The following is a 9,977-nucleotide window of genomic DNA, read 5'->3' on the forward strand; positions in this document are numbered from 1 at the left end:
CACTGCCCTTGAATCCCCCTCCTTTCTCCAACTTGGCCTTGTACTTTTGAATTTCTTGAAAAAACCACAAAAATATTATTCTCTGGTGCTCAACTTTTAAGTGACTATGAATCTTTTCTCAACTTTTAAGTGATTATGAATCTTTTTTGCTGGGAGATTACAGGGCAATATTGTCTAAATAGGAAACAATTTCCATCTTCCCTCTGGAGATGACATTCCTTTAAAGGATTCTTTACATCATGAGATCTTTTGCATTCTGTGTATCCCATGGGAAATGGGAGCAAACAAAAACCCCAACAACATTTCAATGAGAACTACCTTAAGCCTTTGATAGCTCAGCTGGTAGAGCGGAGGACTGTAGTGATTGCTTCGCGGTCATCCTTAGGTAGCTGATTCGATTCCAGCTCAAAGGACTCGTTTCTTTTAGACTGTGAGCCCACTGTTGGGTAGGGACTGTCTCTATATGTTGTCAACTTAAACGTCCCAAGCGCTTAGTACAGTGCTCTGCACACAGTAAGTGCTCAATAAATACGATTGATTGATTGATTGAATGAGTGAAGAAAAACAGACCCTGCACACTAATGAGCTGCATCTCCTCCCTCCTGTGGAGGGTAGGAGGTTGGGGGGAGAAGGGGAGGTGTCCCACCTGACCTCTGGAAACAATTTCCATCTTCGCTCTGGAGATGACACTCACTCATTTAAAGGATTTTTTGCATCTTGAGATCCTTTGCATTCTGTGTAACCCATGGGAAATGGGAGCAAACAAAAACCCCAGCAACATTTCAGTAAGAACCACCTGAGTGAAGAACAGCAGATTTTCCTCCACAGATAGGTTAGACCACTTACTTTCCACACTAAACCAACTCACTTAATTCAGCAAAAACCTGTGATAACCAGAAAGTTATCCAAGTTACCATTTTGGTTGTTCATTCAGGGAGATACTTCATTCAAGATTAACCAAGAACATTCTTGCTGGTTTTCAGTAATTTGTATCTTCAATGCTATAGAGAATGTGGATGGAGCACCAGCCTGGGAATCAGGTCTTGGATTTTAATTCAAGCTCCACCACTTGTCTGTTCTGTGACTCTTGCCCCAAACTGAGGCACTAAAAAGTGAAGTGACTTGCCGTGGGTAACTCAGCAGGCAAGAGCCAGAGCTGGGATTAGAACCCATGTACTCTGACTCCTCGACCAGTGCTAATTGTGCTACTTCATTCTGCTTAGAACTGAATTCTGCTTAGAACTGACTGGGACATATCCAGGTGATTTAGGTGGAGCTGGCAGTCCTCAGATTTACTAATCCTGAAGTAAGTTTCAAGTCCCTGAAACTTGTAATTCAAGCCATAATAATTTGTCAGAACCAAATTTTTTAATGACATTTATTAAGCACTTGCGGTATGTCAAACACTGTTCTAAGTGGCTGAGATAGATACAAGTGAATCAGGTGGGATATAGCCCATGTCCCACATGGGACTTATTTCATTTTATTTATTGATTTATTTATCTATCAATTTATTTATATTAATGTCTGTCTCTCCCTTTAGACTGTGAGCTCATTGTGGGCAGGAATGTGTCTGTTGTTATATTGTAGTCTCCCAAGCTCTTAGTTCAGTGCTATGCACACAGTAAGCTCAAAAACTACAATTGAACAAATGAATGAATGTGGCTCACATTCTAAGTAGGAGAGAAAATGAGTATTTAATCCTGATTTTACAGTTGAGGAAATTGAGGCACCAAGAAGTGAAGTGCCTTGCTAAAGGTCACACAACAAGCAACTGGCAGAGCCAGGATTAGAACCAGGTCCTCTGACTCTACTGCTGTTTCCACTAAAACATTCTGCTTCTCCATTTTCTTCTGGAACAATGTTATGAATAGAAACTAGTTCCCGTATCAGAGTTGGTGAGTATACTCTTTCCAAAACTCCCCATAATTTAGTGATTAATCAAGTTGTAGAGTAACCATAGTAAAAAAATACAATAAATAATTATGGTATTTGTTTAGTACTTACTATGTATCAATAATGATACTAAGTGTTGAGGTAGATACAAGTTAATCAGGTTGGACACAGTTCCTTTCCTGCATGGGGCTCACAGTCTAGGAGGGAGAACAGTTGAAACAGGCACAGAGAAGTTAAGTGACTTGCCCAAGTTCACACAGCAGGCAATTGGTAGAGCTGGGATAAGAACTCAGGTCCTCTGACTCCCAGACCCCTACTCTTTCTACAAGACCATTTTGCTTCTCTAATATGTAATATGCATACAATACAAAATATACATGCAATGCACATGTTAATACAGATAAGCATTGGAACATTCTCCCTAGGGGAAAATGCAGATATTTCATACAATATGAACATTAAATATTTTATGATAAGCACTTGACCATAGTATCAGTAAACACACGGGAGAGTACTATTTTACTCCAATGCAATTGATAAGTATTTGATGGTAGAACTATCAAATAGTACATAGTAAGCTCTTAATAAATACCATTAAAAAACAACTATCACCCTGCTCAGAAGACACTTGCGTACTGACACCTCTGTTTTCTTTCTCAAGCAGCTGATGCAGACAGAATATATGGCAGAAAGAAACCTGACCTATGTGACTGAGTTTGTTCTCTTAGGAATTGCAAACCATCCAGAATGGCATATTCCTCTCTTCCTGGTGTTTGTAATCATCTATCTTATTACAACAATAGGAAATCTTGGGATAATCATGATTACCAATATAGATTCCTGACTAAAATCTCCAATGTATTTTTTTCCTCTGGCATATGGCTTTCGTCAATTTAGGTAATTCCACAGTCATTGCCCCTAAAATGTTGGTGTATTTCTTAGCAGAGAATAAGACCATTTCCTATTATAGCTCATAGAAAAAATAAACGTAGCCCCAGAGATAACCCTGAGTGGAAATTCTGATTTCTTCACATCTCACATTTTAGAATCAGATTGATTTGAAGACTGGGAGCATCAGATGCTGCGTTTGGCTCGGGACTGGATCCTGAAAGACTGTGGGGGCATGACACTGCTCAAACCTGGGGAAAAGAAATAGTAAAGGATAACTTCAGGATCCTGACAGCAGGGAAAGGGGCCACCTACCAGTCCTGAATGTGGAACAAACAAACACCGTCTCCTAGTTCCACTCCACTATGGGGAAAAAGGGGAAGGAAATAGGTGGATGAGGGAGGAGGGGTTTTCACCAAGGCACTGAGCCTGAAAAGATCAAGGACAGAAAGAAGTGGGGAAGGTTAAGGTAATAGTCTCTTGGTGGAGGTGGTTCTAGGCCCGCATTTTGGGGGCCACACATAAACTGAAAGGCGCCATACACAATTATTTGGCTCAGGATTCGGGAAAATATCAATTCTCTTTCCTTTACTCTCCTACATGAGGCTATTCCATCCAAACCTAGCTCTGCAAAGGGGCCAAAGGAGAGAAAAATTGGCAGTGTATACTCAAAGTTTCTCCCTAACTACCAGGAAAGGCACAGTGTGGCTCAGTGAAAAAAAAGCATAGGCTTTGGAGTCAGAGGTCATGGGTTCAAATTTCGACTCCGCCAACTGTCAACTGTGTGAATTTGGACAAGTCACTTACCTTCTCTGGGCCTCAGTTACCTCATCTGTAAAATGGGGAGTAAAACTGTGAGCCCCCTGTGGGACAACCTGATCACCTTGTAACCTCCCCAGGGCTTAGAACAGTGCTTTGCACATAGTAAAGGCTTAACAAATACTATTATTATTATTATTATCCTTTAGTAAGGCTATATGTGGTTGTATGGATTTTCAGGTTGATAACATGTATCCTTATTGGTATGAAACTTGCCTTGTGCAAGATTTGTAAATCGGATTTGTTTTAGTAATGAACAAATATCTGGAAGACTTGATTGAGCTATGAGCCGAGGATGAGGTTTTTATAAATGGTTGTGATCATTCCCATGATTCCTCTATGGTATTTTTATTGTGGTAGTAGTTGTAGTAATAATAGAATTTATTAAGCAGTTAGTGTGATTGCGCATGAATATTAATGTTAATGTGTTACTGATCATCATCATCATCATCATCAATCGTATTTATTGAGCGCTTACTGTGTGCAGAGTACTGTACTAAGCGCTTGGGAAGTACAAGTTGGCAACATATAGAGACAGTCCCTACCCAACAGTGGGCTCACAGTCTAAAAGGGGGAGACGGAGAACAAAACCAAATATACTAACAAAATAAAATAAATAGAATAGATATGTACAAGTAAAATAAATAAATAGAGTAACAAATATGTACAAACATATATACATATATACAGGTGCTGTGGGGAAGGGAAGGAGGTAAGAGGAGGGGGATGGAGAGGGGGGCGAGGGGGAGAGGAAGGAAGGGGCTCAGTCTGGGAAGGCCTCCTGGAGTAGGTGAGCTCTCAGTAGGGCCTTGAAGGGAGAAATAGAGCTAGCTTGGCAGATGGGCAGAGGGAGGGCATTCCAGGCCCGGGGGATGACGTGGGCCGGGGGTCGATGGCGGGACAGGCCATCCAGGCCACCCAGAGCCCCCAGATCCTCCTGAAATTGAAATCAAAGATGTGAAAGCACGGACCATTACTCTCAGGTGGACCATGGGATTTGATGGAAATAGTCCAATCACAGGCTACGATATTGAATGCAAGAATAAATCAGATTCCTGGGATTCCACTCAGAGAACCAAAGATGTTTCCCCTCAGCTGAACTCGGCTACCATCATTGATATCCATCCTTCCTCCACCTACAGCATCCACATGTTTGCCAAAAACCGCATCAGCAAGAGCGAGGCCAGCAACGAGCTCACCATCACTGCTGACGAAGCAGCTCCTGATGGTCCACCTCAGGAAGTTCAGCTAGAGCCCATATCCTCTCAAAGCATCAGGGTCACCTGGAAGGCTCCCAAGAAACACTTGCAAAATGGGATAATCCGTGGCTACGAAATAGGATACCGGGAATACAGCACAGGAGGTAACTTCCAGTTCAACATCATCAGTATTGACACCACCGGGGACAGTGAGATCTACACTCTGGACAACCTCAACAAATTCACTCAGTACGGCCTGGTGGTACAGGCCTGCAACCGGGCTGGGACGGTACCTTCTTCTCAGGAAATCATCACCACGACCCTAGAGGACGGTAGGTTTCAGGTGGGCGAGTGGACCCCCTGGCCGCCTTACTGCTCTCTTCCAAAGAAGCAGGGATCTGGATGCCTCGACCGCCTGGTTCTGCCCACCAGCCTGCCCTTGGCTCATTAAGGGTCGAGCCCTAGAGAACCAGTCAGCCGGCTGGTGGGGAAGCGAGGGAGGACGTTGGGGGACTCGGACGATACAGGTCAAACCTCCGATTGCTGGGCACTGATCGGTGAGGGTCACCTTCATTATCTCTCAGTACCGCTTGGCCTGACTTCATTTCGGTGTAAGCGTTGTTTCTTTTCTGAATGGCCTCTTGCAATTTCAATATCGAGTTCTGTGTTTCCCTAAAAGGAGAAGCAGCATGGCCTAGTGGACAGAGTATGGGCCTGGGAGTTGGGAGATCTGGGTCTAATCCCGGCTCTGCCAATTGCAAGTCACTTAACTTCTCTGTGCCTCAGTCACCTCAACTGTAAAATGGGGACTCAATCCTACTTCCTCTTACTTAGACTGTGAGCCCCACGTGGAACGGAGACTGTGTCCCAGGCCCTACTGAGAGCTCACCTCCTCCAGGAGGCCTTCCCAGACTGAGCCCCCTCCTTCCTTTCCCTCTCCTCCCCCTCTCCATCCCCCGCCTTACCTCCTTCCCTTCCCCACAGCACCTGTATATATGTATATATGTTTATGCATATTTATTACTCTATTTATCTTGTACATATCTATTCTATTTATTTTATTTTGTTAATATGTTTGGTTTTGTTCTCTGTTTCCCCCTTCTAGACTGTGAGCCCACTATTGGGTAGGGACCGTCTCTATATGTTGCCAACTTGTACTTCCCAAGCGCTTAGTACAGTGCTCTGCACACAGTAAGCACTCAATAAATACGATTGATTGACAGGCGAGAACGAGGTACGGTGAGGAGATTAGTGGCAGAGGAGCGGAGGGTGCGGGGTGGGCTGTAGAAGGAGAGAAGGGAGGTGAGGTAGGAGGGGGCGGGGTGATGGAGAGCCTTGAAGCCCAGGGTGAGGAGTTTCTGCCTGATGCGCAGATTGATTGGTAGCCACTGGAGATTTTTGAGGAAGGGAGTGATATGCCCAGAGCGTTTCTGGACAAAGATAATCCGGGCAGCAGCATGAAGTATGGATTGAAGTGGGGAGAGACACGAGGATGGGAGATCAGAGAGAAGGCTGATGCAGTAGTCCAGACGGGATAGGATGAGAGCTTGAATGAGAAGGGTAGCGGTGTGGATGGAGAGGAAAGGGCGGATCTTGGCAATGTTGTGGAGCTGAGACCGGCAGGTTTTGGTGACGGCTTGGATGTGATCAGATCTGATGAGGTTAAGAGACTTCAGATTCCGGTAATATTTGTATTTTTGGAGTGTATTGAGAAAGTGTCTGGCCAAGACTATGTCCACATGGGCTGTGAGGTAGAGTTTTAAATTGATATTATCATTATTACCAGCAGCAATATAAGGATATCTTCAGCATTTACTACCACTGAACAAAGTGTTTGGGAAAATACAATAGGCTTTAAAGACATTTCCTGGCCTTGAGAAGCTTACAAACCATGGGAGATGAGCAGACACATATTGTCAAATTTACGTTCAGCAAAAGAGTAAAGAACATTGATGTAAAATTAGAAAACAAAAGCCATTAAATAACTACATACATAACGTATGGATACATTATGGATACATATTAATAGTCATGTTAATTTATTAGAATTGAGGTCGTATGCCCAGTTAGATGGTGAATATTGGTCAAGTCTCCCAAAGAAGGTTACTTTTCAAGAGGGAGATTCATGGTTTCATGGCTTCATGGCTGCTCCTGGAAGGATCCTCTTCTCAGAGCACCAGAGAGGCCCGCCATAGACGGCCGGGACTCCGTTCCCGAGAGGCCCGCCCGCCCGACATCACACCGCGTGGCCCCCGCTGCTCCCGGAAGGATCCTCTCCTCAGAGTGCCGCCACAGACGTCCGGGACTCTGTGCCCGAGAGGCCCGCCCGCCATCACACCGCGTGGCATTCCTGCTCCTGGAAGGATCCTCTCCTCAGACGCGCCGCCATAGACGCCCGGGACCCCGTTCCTGAGAGGCCCGGCCGCCCGCCCGCCATCACACCGCATGGCCCCCGCTGCTCCAGGAATGATCCTCTCCTCAGAGCGCCCCCATAGGCGCCCGGGACTCCGTTCCCGAGAGGCCCGCCCGCCCGCCATCACATCGCGTGGCCCCCGCTGCTCCCGGAAGGATCCTCTCCTCAGAGCGCCGCCACAGACGCCCGGGACTCCGTTCCTGGGAGGCCCGCCCGCCCGCCATCGCACCGCGCGGCCTTGCTGCTCCTGGAAGGATCCTCTCCTCAGATGCGCCGCCATAGACGCCCGGGACGCCGTTCCTGAGAGGTCCGCCCGCCATCACACCAAATGGCCCCCGCTGCTCCCGGAAGGCTCCTCTCCTCAGAGCGCCCCCATAGACGCCCGGGACTCCGTTCCCGAGAGGCCCGCCCGCCCGCCATCACACCGCATGGACCCCGCTGCTCCCGGAAGGATCTTCTCCTCAGAGCGCCAGGGAGGCCCGCCATAGACGCCCGGGACTCCGTTCCCGAAAGACCCGCCCGGCCGCCATCACACCGCGTGGCCCCCGCTGCTCCCAGAAGGCTCCTCTCCTCCGAGCGCCGCCATAGACTCCCCCTGCTTCCACCCCCACCCACTTAAGCGACCTTCCTTATAGTGCCCCCAATCCCCCTTCCCGGTCCGGTCCTGACTGACTCCCCGGACCGCCCCCCACCCCGGGAAAAAGGCCCTTGTTATCACCGTTACATTAACGACAACCTCATTCTCATCTACTCAGCCTTCCTGTCCCGCCATCGACCCCCGGCCCACGTCATCTCCCGGGCCTGGAATGCCCTCCCTCTGCCCATCCGCCAAGCTAGCTCTCTTCCTCCCTTCAAGGCCCTACTGAGAGCTCATCTCCTTCAGGAGGCCCTCCCAGACTGAGCCCCTTCCTTCCTCTCCCCCTCGTCCCCCTCTCCATCCCCCGCATCTTATCTCCTTCCCTTCCCCACAGCACCTGTATATATGTATATATGTTTGTACATATTTATTACTCTATTTATTTATTTATTTTACTTGTACCTATCTATTCTGTTTTATTTTGTTAGAATGTTTGGTTTTGTTCTCTGTCTCCCCCTTCTAGACTGTGAGCCCACTGTTGGGTAGGGACTGTCTCTATATGTTGCCAGCTTGTACTTCCCAAGCGCTTAGTATAGTGCTCTGCACACAGTAAGCGCTCAATAAATACGATTGATTGATTGATTGATTGGTTTAGTGGATTGGCAGGAGGAGGAGTATGAAGAAGAAGGGAAAGTTTGAACAGCAGATGTGACAGAGGAGTGAGCAAGGCACAGTTAGATAATTACATAACAATAATGATGGTGATAATCATCATAATAATAATGGTATTTGTTAAGCACTTACAAGAAGCAGTGTGGTTTAGTGGAAAGAGCCCGGGCTTGGGAGTCAGAGGTCATGGGTTCTAATCCCAGCTCTGCCACTTACCAGCTGTGTGACTTTTGGCAAGTCGCTTAGTTTCTCTGTGCCTCAGTTACATGGGACAACCTGATTACCTTGTATCTACCCCAGCGCTTAGAACTGTGCATGGCTTAACAAATACTGTTATTGTTATCATTATTATCATTATCATGTGCCCAGCACTGTTATAAGTGCTGGGGTAGATACAAGGTAATCAGGTTGTTCCATGTGGGGTTCACAGTCTTAATCCCCATTTTAAAGATGAGGTAACTGAAACACACAGCAGGCAAGTGGCGGAGCTGGGATTTGAACCCACATCCTTTGACCCAAAAGCCCATGCTCTTTCCTCTAAGCCACACTGTTTCTCATAGACATCCTGTTTCTCATAGCCACAAAACGAAGAGTACTAGCTTCAGAGTAGCAGGAGAAGAGTGGATAGTGAATAAACTGATGGAGAACCTTGAAGGAAAATGCTGAGGGCTTTCTTTCACGTAAGAAGAAATAGGTAGATATCGGTGATTTGGAAGGATGAGAATGATATCTTACATATTAATTAATAATGGTATTTATTAAGCACTTACTATGTGCAAAGCACTGTTCTAAGCGCTGGGGAGGTTACAAGGTGATCAGGTTGTCCCACGGGGGGCTCACAGTCTTCATCCCCATTTTACAGATGAGGTAACTGAGGCACAGAGAAGTTAAGTGACTTGCCCAAAGTCACACAGCTGACAACTGGCAGAGCTGGGATTCGAACACATGACCGCTGACTCCAAAGCCCGTGCTCTTTCCACTGAGCCACGCTGCTTCCCCACTTAGAAAAGGTGATATGTCAACTGTATGTAGGAAAACCTGGAGAGGCTAAAGGGAGAGAAGCAGCAATCAGGTGCAAAATCTATTGTGAAAGGAATGGAGTTGTGTGATTTTTTAAAAATTCTCATTTATCTAAATTGTCTAGGATTCAAACTAACCCAGGTTACTTATGCTTCCATTTCTCTGTGCTTGTGGAGAATACATAAGAAGAAGGAATGTTTAAGCAAAGGAAGTTTGAACTCAAGGTGAAATTAGCAAAACATCTTGAAATTTAGACAATATAGTGCTTTCAAGGAAATCCAGTCCATAGTTTACTCTAAAACTGTCTACTGAATTGGGTCATTTTCACTGAAGGATTATGAAGAGAATAGAGATTTGATACTTGGAATAAATACACTGACTTCATTGATAAATGTTGATAAATGTCTATGTAAGGCTAAATCATTTTACAAATGATAAAATGATCATTTCATCTTAGCTCTTAATTTCAATATTCTGCACAATTTACAGGTTGGAC

General features: G+C 45.8%; 1 non-coding gene across 1 annotated transcript; it reads left to right on the plus strand.

The window, feature by feature from the left end:
- Positions 1–324: 324 nt before the first annotated feature.
- On the plus strand, positions 325–413 carry TRNAY-GUA. Its single transcript is given in 2 exon segments — positions 325–361; positions 378–413. It is a non-coding gene; the product is annotated as a tRNA-Tyr (tRNA).
- Positions 414–9,977: the final 9,564 nt, after the last annotated feature.

This window comes from Tachyglossus aculeatus, unplaced genomic scaffold (assembly GCF_015852505.1).
Source record: "Tachyglossus aculeatus isolate mTacAcu1 unplaced genomic scaffold, mTacAcu1.pri SUPER_32, whole genome shotgun sequence".
In the NCBI taxonomy this organism is placed as follows: Eukaryota; Metazoa; Chordata; class Mammalia; order Monotremata; family Tachyglossidae; genus Tachyglossus; species Tachyglossus aculeatus.